This window comes from Schistocerca serialis, chromosome 11, assembly GCF_023864345.2.
Source record: "Schistocerca serialis cubense isolate TAMUIC-IGC-003099 chromosome 11, iqSchSeri2.2, whole genome shotgun sequence".
NCBI classification, from domain to species: Eukaryota; Metazoa; Arthropoda; class Insecta; order Orthoptera; family Acrididae; genus Schistocerca; species Schistocerca serialis.
In genome coordinates this window covers 46,333,057-46,352,164 of record NC_064648.1, presented here as the reverse complement: position 1 = coordinate 46,352,164, position 19,108 = coordinate 46,333,057, and the positions used below count along the sequence as shown (strand labels likewise).

At 37.1% G+C, this 19,108-nt stretch overlaps 1 long non-coding RNA gene across 2 annotated transcripts in view; it reads left to right on the top strand.

The window, feature by feature from the left end:
* The window catches only part of LOC126427350 (uncharacterized), a 60,257-nt gene extending 42,133 nt beyond the window's left edge, over positions 1-18,124 (top strand). For both annotated transcript variants that reach the window (XR_007576646.1, XR_007576645.1), the window contains exons 3-4: positions 16,840-16,919; positions 17,060-18,124. This is a non-coding gene — a long non-coding RNA (uncharacterized LOC126427350). The remainder of the gene's footprint in view (positions 1-16,839; positions 16,920-17,059) is intronic.
* The last annotated feature ends 984 nt before the right edge of the window (positions 18,125-19,108 follow it).

Sequence of the window (19,108 nt, the reverse complement as noted above, 5' to 3'; positions counted from 1 at the left end):
CGTTTGTAGTCCAGTGGGCCATTCTTGAGAGCACAAGACAGATTCTTAAAAACCAAGTCAAAAAGAAGTATATTTTTGCATTAGAAGTTCATTTGATATGAGTATTGTTTCAAAATTAATTAATTTTAATTTCAATATGAATTGTCCCACCCATAACACCGAACATCATTAAGTTGTACAAGAGAACACTGTGTAAGCAAGCTAGTTTGCGTGTAGGATTCAGCTGGTAAAATTAAAGTATGTTAAGAATAACATTTGCATTTTATGGGTGGGACTTTACGCACTGTATTCACTCCAATGTTTGAAACTTTGTCAGAAAATGGGTTAAGAAGAATATTGTTTTAGAATGAAGGTACATGTTTTGGGCACTTATTTTGCCAAATAAAATAATAATAGATATTTTTAACTAAATTTCAAATTAATATACATAGCAGTAATGGCATCAAAGACTAGAGTCCAAAAGTCCTGTATTAAAGAACCACATATTACACCAAATACATGACAAAATAGTAAAACCAAATAAATGTAATTGGTGCCAACATGTATATGTAAAACATCATCATCTTTCTTGTGTGTTGAACTAATATAAAGTTCTCGGGTTTCCAGATGCGACAGTTCGATGAGTGTCGCTACCATCGTCTTATGGTAAAGTGTTGAAATGTCATCTTGCTTGATCTTATACAGGTACTGCAGCGAGTTGAGTTGTCCTTGCCCTTGACGCAGCACAGATTGGAGCAGATGAGGGAGTGTACTTGAATCCCAGCATGTTCAGTCAGATACCAACTAGCACATTGTACAGATATCTCTCAGCTCTGAGTGCTCACAGTGTGTTATGGCCAGTAACAGGTCCAAAGCAGAACTTTGTTAATAGCCACCATCTGTGTTTCTGAGGCCGTTATTAGCCCTAAATTTGATGGATTCCTTTATCATGCTGTCCCAAACTACATTGCATTACAAAGCACTCTTGCTCATTCAGAATACAACATGCAGCTTTCTTCCAAACTGTGCTCAGTGACTGCCAATTTGTCTCTCTGCCCCAGAGCTGATGTGCTCCAGGCAGTACTGCTGAATACGACATTGTGTCTGCTCCGTGTAACATGGCCTACGCTCACACTGAATGCTTTAGATGTCATATGGGCACATCCCCAGATGAAGAAGATGGTGATTATCTTTGAAAACTTGAGTTTTAACTCTTGTTTGTCCTGGTCTGGAAACCTAGAAGATTTTATTAGTATATCCCAGTTGTTCTGGAACACATTTCACACACATATATATAACTAGTACTGATAATAACAAACAGCTGGTACATAAAGGGCAGGCTCTATTAAAGGGATCCAGTAGGCTACAAAGCATGGTGGTACTTTTGGAGTGGTATTCTAAGTGAATTTCTAATCAATCATGGGCTGGTTTGAAAATTGTTTTTCCTTGTTTCTTTGTGTTCTGACATACTTTACATCCATTAGGACCTCCTCACTATTGATCTATACATTGAACAGTGTATCTAAGGCAATCTAATCTAGTGAAGTGAAGAACAAGCATATTTTTTTGAGTGGGTTTGTACCAGCTGGAAATGAATGTGTCAGCTTTCGACGTTGCCTACTTTATTTCTTCACTGATGGTCCTCAGTGTTGACGTACTGTGTTGTGATACTGGCTGAAAAATGGGCAGTGGAATTTCAACACTGACTACTGTAAATAATGTAGCCGACAGGTGCACAGTTGCGTTCCCAGTTCTTTACTCTCACTGTTCACAACCCAACAATATACACAGTTAATATGGCCAGTGCGCTATTGTTTAACTTTCGATAAGCCTCGTTAATAGTTCTCAGGCAAACATCAGCATAGTGCTACCATAGTTTACTGTCGAACATCTATTAGCAGTAGAAAACTGGTCACACAGTTATTGCAGAATAATATGCTACATATTGAATAAACACTGTCATTGTTTTAACATATGACCTATTACACATATTTCACAGTTAATAATACCTCTTACCAGTAGCACCAATAATTCTTATTCCAGAAACATGCATCACCACTATACCCTCTGTGTTCTTAATAGCTTCAAAAAATGCCTGTGAGATGCCTTTCAAATCGCTACCATTGTCCAGTAAACACTTACCATCACTTGCTTTTGTTACAGGGTGCCACACTTCCTTTTTACTTACCATTTGATCTTCTTCATACAACAAATCCTCATTAATCCTTTGCCTGGAAAGACTATAATCCAGATTACCAAATTAATTACCAGACAGTCAAATGACAAATAGCATGGTTCTCTTCCTCATTACCACTCTCAAACTCCAACTCTTCATTACACCTAACATTATCTTCCTTTATTGTTTCTTTATGTAACACATTATCATTATTATCAATTATAAATTTAAATACCTCATCCTTGTCACTACTGAATTCGTCACTGCTATCATCATTACAGCTACTGTCAGAATCAGACCCACTGTCACTTTGATTGTCATCAAATACTTGGCTTATTAGTTGATTATTGTTTCCAGTATTAGACCATAAAGCAATACACCTGAATTCCTTATGTTCTCTTAAAAATTTACCATCTGTCTGGACACTTTGGACATCCTGGGCAATAGCAACACACTGTGTTTCATCACTTGATTTTATTATAGTACATTCCTCCTCTACTTTTATGGGATAAACATTGCTACCCACACCATCATTCAACATCTCACTAGAATTAGAAATTACACTCATCTTACTACTATCATTTACATTACCCTTACCTGTGATTACAGAACATTTATATACACGTGGTTCTTCATCACTACCTGCTCTAGTGCGAGCCAAAACTGGAGCAGTATCTAGTTTAAATGGTTTGATCCAGAATTAAAATAATCTGCTCCATTTCTTTTACTTGAATTTCTCCTACTAATTCTGTGTCCATTCTGGCTATCTTCCACCCAACCATTCCTTGAATTTCTACTGTAATTAGTCCTGTTCATCCTATTTACCTGAAATTCTCTCCCAAATTGATTATTGTCGTCAAAATTCCTCCTACGATCTTCCACTGAGGGCTTCACCCTCTCCACTTTATCAATATGACTCAGATATCACTAACATTACCTGTAGGGGCAGGTATGAGCAATTCTCTAACTTTCTGAGGCAACTTAGTTTCTAAACCCACTAGCTAGCTCTTTGTCCAAATATTTCAGTTTTTTTTTATCCAAAGCTGACAGAATCCTTTCATAATACCCTTCCTAGAGGCAAATCTCTCTCCTCCGCAAAATTCACTCAAAATTCTCTGCTGCTTCTCTTTGGACCAATATTCATCTAGAATTGGTTTTTCAAAGCTGTGCCATGAAGGCATGATTTGTATCGCTTCATAGGCTCAGATGTTATTGAATTTAGCATCTGTTAAACTTCAGGAGTAAGTAAAAAACCCATAATTTTTTGTTTTCTCCAAAAAAAAAAAAAAAAAAATTCCTGCCCCGAGATACAGGCCTCCGAAGATGAGACTGCGAACACCATTTTGAAGATGCAAATTTAGGAAAAATTTTTGAAACGCTTTATCTCTGTAACTGTTCTAGATATTTTAAGAGTTTTTTTTAATTTAAAAGATAATTGCTTTATGATTACAATGATATCCTCCATTTGGACATATCTGCCAAAGTTCTTTTACTGTCGCCTTTTGAATTTTATTTTTTTAATAATTTTCGGATTTTTTTTTTTTCAAAAATGCCAATCCAGAAAAGTTAGATTTTTTTTGGTTGATTAGTACTATGTAGTACTCTCTGTAAAGAATAGCTTCCACTTTTAAGTTGGACAGGTTTTATTTAAAAAAATCTTTTTTTTTCAACTTTCATGGGTAATATATGACTTCACTGAAGTTGTTTCTTACTAATTTCTTTGTTACAATGTTTATTTTTATTGTCTTTGTTGCAGTTATTTTTTATCACTTTCTTTTTTGCATTTACTTCTTTTCACTTTCATTGTTGAAGATATTTCTTACACTTGGTGGTAGTTTCTTGTCAGTATCTTTGTTGTGGGTGTTCATTGCAGGTTTCTGTATTGTAGTTGTTCAGTGCTAATTTGTTTACTGAAGAGGCTTCTAAGAAATCTGAGGCCATCCAGTGCATTTTGTGTTTTCATGAGGAATTTGCCAGTCGACACAATTGCAGCGTGTTTTTTGAAATTGACTGTTTGAAATGTCTTCTGACTGGGCCCACAGGAGAGTGAGGTGTGCTGACTATTTGGATATTCATAAAAGAGTGAAATATAAGACAAACAGAAAAAGCAGACTTTGTTCAGGTTGGGAATAAGTGTTCTCATTTGAAGACTCTGTTTCAAAGTAAAGATGTTTCCAGCGATGACTTTTTGTGTTATAAATGTTTTGACAGAATAACAACAATGATAGTATCAGAACAATGTGAAGCCTCCCATGGTGCAGATGATGTAAATTTTGCATCAGTAAAGGAGAAATTACATACCCTGAATCAGTCAACTACAGAGGTAGATGTTTGTCCTGTTAAGAAACCGTGGCCAGTGAAGTCGAATCAGCAGCTCTATGCATCAAGAAAGTGCAGAAAAATTACTACAGCTATGGACGAATACACTACAGCAAAACTGACCATACTCTCGAAAGTAGAAATTCAGAAGAAAATGAATCAAAGCCCTCTTGCACCTCTAGCCAGGAATTTTTCACAAATATCAACTCAGCTGTTGTATACTGTGCATCCTACAGTGAAAAGGCTCAAGTTTTAACTATTATTCCAGAGACATTTTTAAAGAAAACAAATTTGAACCACTTTCCATCAGTATCAAAGTGCATGGTAGACAAATCAAGAAATGTGAAGTCTGTAAAAGGAATCTTAGGAAGACCAGATCCCTATTATTGTCATCCTGTAGAAGCAGCTCAGGTTCTTATAGTGCAGTCATTTATATGGAAGATAAATGGGACTCTTCTTGTCAGAGTGCCAACAAAAAAGACACTATAACACTAACAGGTGAAGGTCAAAAAGTTGTGAAAGTGTAGAGGTACATGACTTACAGTATTAAAGAAACTTTTGCAATTTATAAGATCAACAATACAACTTCACATATTGGAAGATCAAAATTTTATGCACTATGACTTAAGTGGGTAGTTCCAACCCACCTAGAGATGTCTATTTATGTGTGTACGGCATGAATTTTGAACTTTGTGTGGTAACTTTGAAGAAATTACTGGAGCACATGACATATGACGCCTCTGTTAGGCATGTGAACTCATTAGTAGTCTGTAACATGAAACAAGGGTACCATTGGTGTAATGACCAGATTTCAATTTTTACAGGAGGGACATATTTTCAAAACAAGACCACAAGTGTTGCAGCTATAAGTGATGACACAGGACATGACTCAGCACATGCTTTGCTAGCGGTGCAGAAAATTCTTCAACTGCAAACAGGGGCAGACCAGATCGTTATTATTTCTGATGGTACTCCTAATCATTTTAAAAATTGTTACCAGCTGTTTGAATTGAGTAAGTCACTATTGCCAACTGATTGGGTACACAGTGCTACTGGTCACAGGAAGGGGCCTTGTGATGTTGTAGGAGGCCTGACGAAGCACCATGCTCCAAAACATAATCTTTACATTCCAAACATATCTGCAATACAGAATGCTTAGGATTTTATGAGAGTTGTGAAATCTTACACATCCGCAGCCCTCATTCTTTTGTCCAAAGAGGAAATCGAAGAATTCCGTGAGCAGAAAAAAGAAGAATGGTCCAAAAAAATTACTCCTGTGAAAGAAATTCAGAAGACACATTTTTGGACTCACTTTAAAGAGCAAGAAAGAAGACATTTCATTCATTCAGCCAACACCTCAGAAACAGTAGGATAATATTCAGGTTCACAACCTGAGAAGGGTGATGTTTGTGGCATGTGTGTGTGACTGGGATTGCAGAGATTTATAGACACTAGTTATGAGTTAAACGAAATTGTAGTGAAATTTATGCTACCACATGGACCAGTTGCTGGATGTAAGTGTCCAGCTGAAGGACAGCAACAATGCCATCAGTGCTCACCTTCTGTTCACATTGTTCTCAAGTGCTCTAGTTCCTATTGGTTCAACAGGAAGGCATCACTCTATATTAAAGGAAGATACTGAAGCACTGGAACACATTTTTAGTTCATTAACTGGCTAATTTCAGTACAAACAGAGTACACATAAGTTATATAAATTGAAACTTTTTACTCTTTGGACCTTTCACATACGTTTTGGAATCATTTAAAATGCTTGAAAAATGTGTCTCTTACTCATCTTTCAAACTACTAAAATTTTGTTAAATAAGGGTAGTTTTTGATTTTTATGAGCCTGTTATGTGATAATGTGATAATAAAACATGCTTTATGTATGGCAAAAATTTCAATTGTTTGTGAAACCTGTTCAACTGAAAAGTGGAGGCTCCCCTTTTCAGGGAATGTAAAATAATATGGTACTAATCAACAGAAAAAAATCAAAATTTTACAGATTGGAATTTCTGAAAAAAAAATTTCCATAAATTAAATAAAAAGGTTCATAATGCTATAGTAAAAGAACTTTGTCAGATAAGTCAAAATGGAGGATTTCTTTGTAATCATAAAGCAATTAGCTTTCAATTAAAAAAATCAATAAAATATCTAGAGATGTTCCATTTTATCAAAAAGTTACATCTTCAAAATGGTATGCACAGTGTCATTTTTGGAGGGCTGTATCTTGGAGCAGAATTATAAACTAAATTCAATAACATCTGAGACTATGAAGGTAACATTTTTTCCTACCCTGCCTGTATTGTTATGGACTATGCCTGAAGTACAACTATCAGTTACCTGAGCTGCCCACCTGTGAGCTACCCCTTTAAAAAAATCTTTCACAAATGACATTTTCTCCTTGTGATTGCATGTTTCAAGCAAATCATTAAATTATCTAATGAGATCCTATGGATGCACTTGAACATATGGTTCAAAACTGTTAAATTTTTACAACTAACAAATGAAGTTCTGTTTGGGACACTACATATTCTGTACTTTAGATTTTGTATTTCTTCCATCTTTTTTTCCATATCAGCCAATTTGGAATCTACATTATTATTTACTTTTACCAGTTTTTCCTCTACCACTACTGCACACTTGGTTTCCACTTCTGTTTCTAAATTATTTTTAATCTGATTGATTTGGTTCAAGTTTAACCCTGTTTTCAGCACAAAATTTCCTGGCTGCTTTGATTTCATCTTTATGCTGTTTTTTGGAAGCCTGCACCCTCCTACTATAGTCATCACAAAGCTTCTTTCTGTCTTCTACACATTTACTACTCATTAATGTTAATTTCTCATTAGTGTTATGTGCTACTTTCTTTATCTTTTCATCACAATCGTTAGCTACTGCCTCAACCTTCTTATTTAATTCTGAAAGATTAGAGCTGACTACCTTAATCTCCTTTTTAATTTATTTCTCCAATTCATCCTTGAAGCTAACCATGTCAGTTCTAATGCTATGAGTTTTCTTTTCCACCTTAATAATGTCTTCTTTCGTACACATACTACTCATAATTTCTTTTAACATTCATTCCAATTTTTCGTCTGCCCTAACCTGTTGCCCTTGCTGACTTTCACCACTCCCCCTTAACCTTAATGATTTCATCCACTTCAGTACTGTTTTCATCCATTTCACTTCCATCACCATACAGTGTACATGACACTTTTATCGTTTCATCTACAATAGGGCTTTCGTCCCCATCTTTCAAAGTTACGTGCAAGTCATTTACAGAACCAGTTCACCATTGTCCCTTCTCTCTCATCACACTGTCTTGTTCGTTAAGACCACTCATTATGCATAATTTAATATAAAATGACTTTTTTATGAAATTACCTTATTCTTATTCACTCGTCTTCTGCGGCTGCTGCTGCTGCAGTTGCAGCAGCAGTAATCATCATCTCGATTCATCGTCTGCACAGCTGCGTCTATGTGTGTGCTGATTTGCTGCTCCTGTACTCAATGGCTGCTTCCATAGAACCCACTAGCTGATTGGCTGCTGTCATACTGTGGCCATGAAACCCATTCGCTGATTTGCTGTTGCACTTCCTTCGTTATAATCACTGTATTGTAAACTGTTCTTGAGATAGTGTTCATAGTTCATGAGTCCTAGTTTATTGTGCCCAATTACGATAATCATCACCCAGAAGGCAACCATACATGATGTTCACCTGCTTTATTTGTTTGTTGATGGTCCTTGGTGTCAACATATTGCGTTGTATTACTGACTGAAAAATGGGGAGTGGAATTTCAACACTGACTACTGTAAATAATGTAGCCAACAGGTGCACAGTTGCATTCCTAGTTCTTTACTTTCACTGTTCACGACCTCCCAATAAACACAGTTAATATGGCCAGCGCACTATTGTTTAACTTTCGATGAACCTCATTAATAGTATTCAGGCAAACATCAGCATACTGCTACCGTAGTTTACTGTTGAACACCCATGAGCAGTAAAAACCTGATCACACGGTTATTGCAGAATAATATGTTACATATTGAATAAACACTGTCATTGTTTTAACACATGACCTATTACACGTATTTCACAGTTACGTTGATGCATTGTTGTCGACCTAACCAGCACAGGTTTCTCGTCTGAAAATCGCCCGTGGACTGATTGTCTCGGGACCAAAAATTGGGCCTTTATACATCATCTCAGTAATAGGCACTGAAACTACACATTGTTCAGTGTTTAAGTTGCAGAAGTTGCAATTAAAACATAAATCATTAAATTAACTGAATGCATTGAAAAATTGGTTCTTTTTAACAGTTTGTTCTACACAGGGGTTAAGCCGAATTATTTGTTTAAATGATGAAATTAACAGATATAGATATAGAAACAATACTTTTTACAAACCTGTTAATTACTTTGGAATTAATGAAGGGCTGGATTTGTTAATATATTTTCAAATAGAGCCAAATAAATACTTCAAGAATCCTAGTGATTCTTTTTCCAAATGTGTATAATTAGTACAGAATTTATATTTGTTTGTAAGTCAGCAATAGAATCTAAGCCACAAAACAATCACTGATTTCATCCTATAACAAAAGATATTAACAATAAATTGTCAAAATAAATTAGAAAATCAATTACATACGTAAAACGGGGCACAAATTTAGATCTGGTGCTATATTCTTTAAAACTGAGGGCCAACCTTTCTGTTTTATGAAATTGCAGATTATACTTACATATTTTGATGGTAATTAGTCAAAAATTTCAAAAAAAAATGAATTTAAGGAGGCAGATAACAAAACAAGAGGAAGTAAGAAGATCCCAGCTTGCTTTGTTATAAGCTTACATTTTGACAGTGTAAGAAGACTACTGCATCTCACAGGATGATTAAATAAATTTCAGACATTGTTTGTAATATCTTAAAGCTGTTTGTATACTTTTCATTTGATACACAGCAATTAATGTTCCTTTGAATACTCCTCATTGAAGCATTGAGCCTAGATTGAAATGCTTATTTCTTACACGTGTATATGCTGAAGCTTATGTATGATTTATATCCTCAACAGATAGTTTGTTCAAATATTTACACTATGTGATCAAATCACATGTTGAAAACTGCATTCTTCCCTTAGGTGAGAATGGTCTCTTCTACATTTCACAATGATCTTGGTACTTCCTTAAGCAGGAAAGTGTATGAAATTGGTCCATAATTTGAAGAGTCGCCCTTATGGTGGTTTTGAAGGTACTGAAGGTTCATTGGATAAACAAGTCAGTCACCTTTGTTCTAATAGCTTACAATACTTCCTGAAGTCTTGCTCAGTGCACACAAAATAACCTAGACCATAGCTGCTGTGCAGATGGCGTGGTTGGGGAGGACAACAATAGTTATGGAGACTTTGTTGTGGACAACCACAGCATGTTGGAGGAGGTGCAGATCAACAGCTGAAACATCTGCACAAATGTATTTCTTCCATAGCTTGTCAGCTACAACTACTAAGCCTGTGAATGGTAATACCAACTGGTTATGCAAGTATGACCAATGGTTTGACAAATGTAGATGTTAAGATTAAGTACTGTCTCACTAGAATACTGAAGAAGAACAAACCACATAAACAGAAGATCATTCAAAGTGAAACCAGGTGGACTGTGTGCCGCCAGAAGGAAATCTCCTAAAACAAAAAATATGTCATAATGGCCAACACCACTTAATATGGTACTGTCAGTGTAAAATAAAGAAAATGTCACACATGGGGATTGTGTGTCATCCCCCTGATAACCATTTCAGCAGGCATTACCTAAAAATATAACGTTCATTTTCTTCTTCTGGTTTTTCCGAAGTAGTGAAGCCTGAGGAAGTACTTTCAGTTATTATATGAGCATGGTGTCTGTTGTTTTGGACATTTCTGGAAGAACACACACCACACTGAATCCACAGCTATGACAGCAATTGTAGTTGGAGGGAGAGGAAGGCAGAGAAAGGGAAGGGACTAATGATATTAGCTGCATCGAGACTTTACACAGAGTCAGCAGCGATGAGTGAAAATGTGTGCTGTAGAGGGACTCAAACCCATGATCTTCTGGTTACTAGGCAGTCACATTAACCGCAATGCCACCTGGACACAGTGTTTATTGCAAAAACGCAGACTATCTCATCGTGCTCCCCAGCAGACTCTCACAGCCACCCAGTGGCACCTATCAGCAGTCCCTGTCCATGTCGTACTTTCTCGCTGATTTTATATCCACACTGGAGGTTGAATGTAAGTGGACATCCACACTGAAGGTAGGGAATTAATTACCTATTGAGGTGAATCAATAGTATGAATGCATGGTAAAACTTCCTCACAATTAACTCACCATGTAAAAAGAAATTGGTCAAATCTAGAACATAGAACTATTCACACATATTTTATTCAGCATAACTAAAACAAACTTTTCTTCATATCATTGTCAACTCTCTGCCAGGACAAGAACTTTTTTTTTCTTTCCTTCATTATGGGATACTTAACCAACCACAGTTTGTATTTCAAGATGGCTTTCATACTGAGGTAGTTTTCAGTCAGCAGTTGGTTCCCACTTCTTGTTGCACATATCCTGCAGATGCGTGCTGTTTAATTTAGTTTCAACACAATAGACAACTAAATTTTTACCCAGTGAACTCAGTTGTGTAACAGTCCATCCCACAGAAATCAGCTGAAGACAGCAACATTCTCTGTTGCCAAAATAACTGGTGATCTGAGGCATCTCAATACCTTGGAAGATTACTAACATTATCAGACATATTGGGTTTTTAAAATGTTGTCTATATCTTGCTTACGTCTTTCATTCTTGCAGTCTGTAAATATAATACTGAATACTTTTTCTGTAATACTGTATTGTATAAGTTGGGCAAGCCCAGATAAACCTATTGTTTACATTTGACTGCACAAAAATTAGTTGTCCTCTAAGAATACTAAGTCTGGTCGTCTACACAATCTGGCAACACTATAGTATGTGTATGTATCTGGAGGAAATGTTTTCTTCCACTCGAGCTGTTACAGTGTTGTATCTGGTAGTAAATGTCGCACAATGTAGATGCATAGTTGAGAGTTTAAGTCCTCTCATTCTTTTATTTTTTAACCACATTTCGGCTGTGTACTTAATGTATCAGTCTGATAGAAACTCAGGGATAATTTGCTTCACTTTCTAATCTTCTGTGCAAGAGCTCATGGCTGCATCAAGATCGGAATAGATTATAGTCGAGAGTTTTCTTTCCATAGAGCAGCAACCAGCCATCTGCCACTGGTCTCTTGATGCCAGCCACCATCTGACCAGTTGAGCTCATTGCGACGTATTTTTGGCACCTTGCAGCTCTCGCATTTAAATTGTTTCTTTGTGTAGTTTGATTCGCCGCATGAAATAACTTTGATAAATGGGGTGGACACCATGCAGTTACACATGTGTAGGTTATTGTGAATATATTTATCAGTTGCCATTTTCTTATTTGAACTTCCAATATTTGATGTGTAGTTATGAACTGGATTGTGTGTAGTTGAATCTTATGAATATTGTTTAAGTGTTATGAAATAGATGCAAGAGGAAAGGGTCTAACACTTCAGACATATTTTTCATTTTGGCGTTAACTGACAGGTGAAGGAGCCTCCATATTTGCCATGTCTTTTATAACAGCATCTTCTCAATGTTGATAGCTATGGCATAGGGAAGCTCTATGAGTGAACTGGTGACACTGAAACCAAAATGCGGTAATAGACACCAGTTTGATTTTTGTTGCTGTTAATTGTGACATGTCGTACTTCTGCTATTGACTTCTTAACTTTGGCAGTTGAATGCAAATGTTGCACGAAAGTTAAATGGTAACAGTTCATCACATATGTCAATTGTTGAAACTTCATGAATGTGGAAATTCATTCATGCCAGAATGAAAGAAACAAGAAAATGCTTTTCTGATGTGGTTTTCCTAATATCGTTCCACACTTCACACAAATGCTTCAAGGTGCATTCACCCCTCTGTTAAACCCACAGCAAACAGTATGTCACATATATTAGATATCTTCCTCATTCTACTTAGTTTATAATGCATAAACAATGTTAAAAAGATCAAATTATGAAAAATCCAATTCATAATTGCAAGTCAAATACTAGAATTTTAAATTAGAAAATGACAGTTGATAAATACACTCATACCTTTTGTGTAGCTCCATGTTCACTTGGTTTACTAAAGTTATTTACTGCAGAAAATCCAACTATGCTAATAAATAATTTCATGCTTATCAGTGTGAGAGCATAAATTTACTCCAAACGCAGATGCACCACATTCATCTGTTCGGACTACAACCAGTGTCAGATGCCTGGTGGTGAGCAGCTGGGTTGCAGTGGTTATGTAGGGTGAGGAAACGTTTAAGCATAAACTGTTGTGATCTTGATGCAGCCAAAGGCTCTTTTGTTATTACTGTGTGGTTAGAAAGTGAAGCAGATTACCTTTGAGGTTTCATCAGGTTCACACTTTTAGCAGGCAGTCAAACTGCAGTTAAAAAATAAAGGAATGAATAGACTGGAGCATACAACTTTGCATCTACATTGCATGACATTTACCACTAGACCACGAGTGGTACAACACTCTAACAGCTCAAGTGAAAGACAATGTCTACATCTTACAGTGTCTGCATCCTGTGTTGTCAAATCATGCATATGACAAGGCTTAGAATTATGAGGGGTGGGGAACTTTCTGTGCTGTCAAGTGTATGTGTTCAGTTGTTTCATTTAATGTGGTCTGGTAGTTGCTTCACATACTCATTTGGTATAACTTTTTGTTATTGGTAACTACATTACCTGAGAGCTTGTATAGTTACAAATATTATTGATTGATCAATGGAAGGTCCAGGATGTAAGAACAATGATATAGAGGATAGATTTCTACTCGTTACGTAGAAGAGTCATCAAGTTGTTGGCCGGCACAATGAAAAGGACACTGGAAGTATGCATAATCTCCAACAAAGTCCTTCCTCAGAAGTATAACTCTCTCTCTCTCTCTCTCTCTCTCTCTCTCTCTCTCTCTCTCTCTCTCTCTCTCTCTCTCTCTCTCACACACACACACACACACACACACACACACACACACACACACACACACACACACACATGGCTACTGTCTGTGGTGAACCAACTGTGAGCTACTACCTGTATTCTGTAATGGTCTAACTTCTGTATCAATATTTTGTGATCAACACAACTGAACACCTTAGTTGATTAAAAAAAGATGGCTAGTGCTCGAAACCATTTGTTTAATCCATTCAGTACCTCACAGAGAAAAGAGAATATAGCATTTTCAGTTGTTAAACCACTTCTAAAACTGATCTGGACATTTGATAGCAAATTATGTGAAATAAAATGATCAATTATCCTTACATACACAGCCTTTTCAATAACTTAAGCAAACACTGTTGGCATAGAAATAGGTCTAAAATTAGTCACATTATCCCTTTCTCGCCTTTTACAAAGTAGCTTTTTCATGCAAACAGATAGCTTGTTAGTGGTCGTGCCCACATAGAATGTACCACAGATGTTACCGCTTATTTGGTAGATCGTATGGCTGTTTTCACAGGTGGCGCTGTCTCTGATCAAATAGGGGATGCCAGTGATAGGACTGGAGTTGATTTGGCTTCTGGGTCTGTTGCAGGGATATAAGCCTTGAGGCAAGGGGCTAGGAGCAAGAGAGGAGTAGTGATGGATAAGAGTATTGTCTAGGACTGGTGGGCAACAAGATATCATTATGGGAGGGTTGGGAAGACAGTAGTGAGGATATTTTAAGACAGGTCGGGAGACAGTCAAAACTGAAATGACAAATATCCTCCCCATCCATCCCACAGTGATATTCCACCACCCCCAACATATGAAATATACTTGTTCCATCTCTAGCCTGCCCCAGTTCCCAACTCCTTGGTACATGCCTCATATCTATGCAATAGACTCAGATGCAAGACCTGTCCATACATACTTCTGTTACCCTCCTACTTCAATCATATCACTGGGCCTCTCTTACCCCATCCAAGGCAGGACCACCTGTGTAAGCAGCTGTGAGATCTACAAACTTAATTACAAACCACTGTGCCCGCATTCTACATGGGCATGACTACTAACAGGCTAACAAGCAGGGAAATCTTCCTACAATATATCCATTGTTCATAAATCCTCCCTCGCCACCACCTTCCATTCTTCCACCCTGCCTACCCCCTTCCCAGCTCCCACTGCAATACTTATCTTGCCAATGCACCTAGAAGTTCTTTCCCTCTTCTGTACCCCTCCCTTTCCTCCTCCCCATTTCCACACTCTTCCAGCACAGTCTCTTGATGCTGCTCCTAGCAACCCACTTGGATAGTCTCACAGGCAGCACCAGCATCATCCCCCACCCGTAACCTGATACTCAACCCTCTCCCTTCCACAACCTACGTCTTCATACACCGCCCCATCCGAGCAGATTGCTGTTTCATCAGACGCAGATGCAGTCACAGTCGTAGTTGAACTCTAATGCTCTGAGGCAGTGGTCATGTGTGTGAGAGCTATGATAGGGTGAATGTATGTGTGTGTGTGTGTGTGTGTGTGTGTGTGTGTGTGTGTGTGTGTGTGTGTGTGTGTTTTAATGCAGAAGGACTTTGTCTGGAAGCTTTAATATTTTAGCAGGCTTCTCATTTTGCCTCTTTGTGGCTCAACACAGCCTCTATGTGATGAATAGCAATATATTCTTCCCATGTTAATGTTATTCATTGTTTATAAAAAATGTAACTCAATGCTGCCTCTATATGATTAATAGCAGTATAGCCTTCCCATGTTATTCATTGTTCATGTAAAATGTAACTAAGTCTGACACATTATCCTGAAGCATTTGGAAGTTACATCTTAGGCCTTAGATGTTATTTTCTTCCTGTTTATCAAGCAGTTTCCTGCCTCTTGACCCACTCCCAAATCTTGTAAGATGGCACCCAATACAAAATTTACCCCGTTGCTTTTGTGGTTGCAATTATGGTGTTTTCTGTAAAAAGAGGTACACAGTTTCTGTAGGAGCTGATGTTCCACATACCAAATTGTTTGATCACAAATACCAGATTATTTTATCACTACTTTCAAAAACCATCCTATGCTGATTGCCACAAGGAAATCGCTTTTATTGAGATAGCTCATCGTTAATGGTTTCCAAACAGGACAGCTGCTAGGATAGTAATTTGTTGCTTTATGTTGGCTATTCATACATCAATGTGTGTGCCATTGTGATTGATTTAGACTAAGTTTGCTTAAAAGGCAAACAATTTGCTATAAAAGAGACTTATTTTGCAATTTAATTGTAGCTATGTTTTTTTTTTTTTTTTTTTTTGACACATTCCCCACAGTTGTAGCAGAAAGCCTTCATGCTTCATACTATCACCTGTTCAGCAGTTTAGTAACTGGTGGGAACTAGGAAGAACACCATCTGTTTTTATGAAGCTCTCAGTCCTATGCAGGTTACAGTCAATATCTGAGGGATGTCATAGTTAAAAAAAGAGTTCTGTAAATAGCGTGTTTATGTAGCCACCCTGAGTGTACAAGATAAAAGTAAAGGAGTGTGTTAGTAAATAGGCCATATTTTTGTTTGAATGTTTTAAGAAGAAGAAATAACACATTTTTTTTTTTCAGTTTGTTGTATTCCGGTAAGAAAATTCATTTATACAAAAGAGAGAGAGAGAGAGAGAGAGAGAGAGAGAGAGAGAGAGAGAGAGTGTGTGTGTGTGTGTGTGTGTGTGGGGGGGGGGGGGGGGTGCTAGTGAAAAAGTGTGTGTGTGGGGGGGGGGGGGTGCTAGTGAAAAAGTGTGTGTGTGGGGGGGGGGGGGGGGGAGCACTGCACTGAAAACATTGTAAAATAATGCTCCAATATTGTTTATTCATATGTGTTATCTCCAGTGCTATTTCAAAAACATTTTCCCACGCTAATGGCATAACATTTAGCACCCCCCTCCCCTCCTCACCTTGTATCACCCCTCTTCCTTTCACTCCTTGCCTCGTACATTACTTACCATAGCTTGGTAAGACCTTTAAAAATAAATCTAAATCCAGTGAGCATAGAAACTGATTATTTTTGCTACTTATTATGAGACACCTTGTTTACAAATTTTGCATGACCAGCACCAACAGTGCTGCAAATGGTCACTTGAGTCACTTTGGCCTTAAACCAACTCTGATTATCTCAGTACAATTATTCCATCCATTTAGTGCAGCAAAGAAAAGAGACTTGGTTGTGCAACTAATTGCACGAGTAAGAAATGATCACTGTATAAATAAAACTTAGATCAATGATATACTTTATGCAATAATTAAGACTTATCTTTCCTCTATTTCCAGAAAGTGATGACCTTTGAAAGATGGTGGTGTGTTTTAACAGATGAACTTGATCTCTGCATTCAGAGATCTGTGGAGAACAAGTAAGCATGTTTGAAATTTCACTTGTTTCTGACATGTTGCTTACAATGACTGCCTTTTGTCACGTTCAAAATGTAGATTACATTGATATTTATTCATATTTCTCTTTTTTGTGATTAAGTAGTATATGACTTGTCATCAGGTCCTTTGAAGCCAAAAACTCACCTTAGAACATATAGGCCGCCCGCTGTGGCCGAGCGGTTCTAGGCGCTTCAGTCTGGAACCACGCAGCTGCTATGGTCACAGGTTCGAATCCTGCCTCAGGTGTGGATGTGTGTGATGTCCTTAGGTTAGTTAGGTTTAAGTAGTTCTAAGTCTAGGGGTCTGATGACCTCAGATGTCAAGTCCCATAATGCTTAGAGCCATTTGAACCATTTTTGAACATGCAGTTAGCAGTTCATTGTGAAGTAAATTTGCAGATTTGTTCCACAAACTTGAACCATTTAGTTACGTAAAAGGCATCAGTAAGGTCACAAAATATACCAGCAGGATTATTTTGGTTGTTTTTAGTTCTGCTAGGTTTTCATTCATAAGGGTATATGGTGGCTGCTACATGTGAAACTCAAAAGTATTTAGCAAATTTTGTTTGAGTTAAGGACTGATTATGAATACGGTTCAAGGTTAATTGTATCAACCTTTCACAAGATTTTACTAATCTGCTAGAAACACTTTCATGGAAAAATATTGCTGCTTTTAGCAACTTTTAATTCCCTTTGGTCTTGCATATTTGATATTAACGACGTTTGGTGATGTAAAAAGTATTGAATTATCAATTTCATGGCTGAAATGCCACAATTATTAAAATATTTCTGGCTATTATTCTGTGGTTTTTCCTGATTTGTTTGATGACTTGTGGCATATAAGTTCTTGTATTCCATTTGGAACTAATTAAAGAATGGAAACTCCAGGTAGGAATATCAACAATTTAGGAAAAGGTAGATTGCTACTCACTGTAAAGGAGACACGTTAAGTTGCAGACAGGCATAATTAATATGCAAGTTAATGTGTCTTCTTTATGGTAAGTAGCAATTTGTTTTTTCTGCAGCATTAATTGTTTGTAGAATGCAAAGGTTACAATATTTACACTGTAACCAAAGGAGTAAGCGACCGTTTTCTTCAAAGTGAAAGTGCTTTGCAAACAAACAACTTCTGTTACTTTTGGTTCTTCTTGGAACACTCAAACAGCTTATTGTTGTTCAGTTTTCAACTCTTGTACCAAAGTCATAATAAAGTTTTAAAATGATGACACTGCCACGATCTGCCTGTGTGTTTTTTTATTATTTCCCAAATTTAGGCTTTTGAGCCATTACCAAATGCAACTGGGAAAAATATTAGTACATGTTAGCCATTTCGTGCTGCCTGGTTTATCTTTACAGGTCTCAATGAAATGTTTTGTTAATGATACGTTTGTCAGATATGCTTGACATGTACCGATCTCTTTCCCAGTTGCAATTAATAATGGCACGAAAAAAGAAATAATAAAAAAGAACATGTAGGCAAATGGAGATAGTGCTACTGTTAGTGTTACGTGTCATTTAGAATGGAAAATGCCAATGTACATATCTTAGGCTCTGCAAGAGATGAAAATATCCATGTGAATAAAGAGAAAAGTTTTAAATTAAGGAAGAATGATTGAGAGCTGCAGACTGCCACTAGGCTTTCTGTTTGTGCAGAGCTGCCCGTCTGGTGGAAGTGGATTGCTGTAGTGGGTGTATGTTGTTCTGTGCAGCCACAAGTGGAAAGTGTCATGAGAAATGTTCTTGGAGAAGACGTAAGACTTGAATTAAAAACGTAAAAATGTATCTTTGATATCTTCTCCAGTTGTTCTTGTTCTTCTTGTTGTTGATCTTGCTATGGAACAAATACTTGAGGTGGAGGCAAATATTTAAATTGAGGTCTGCAAGATTGGATGATGTAATATGACCAAGTTGTATTCTTAACAGATGAGAGAATATAAGTTTTAAGTGGAAAGAGGTGTGAGGTGCTAGATCAGAATTGACCTCTCTTTCAGTGTATTTCTTAAATTGTCGAAGTAGGGGTCCCCATCAAGGCACAAAGAAGAAGAGAAGCTGGACGTGAATAGCAGGACCAGCTGTGGATCCTGTAAAAATAATATAGGTGACTGTATATTCAGAGAAGTTTTGTTGTGTGAGCATATATGGAATTCAAGGAGTAAAGAAACTTCTATAGC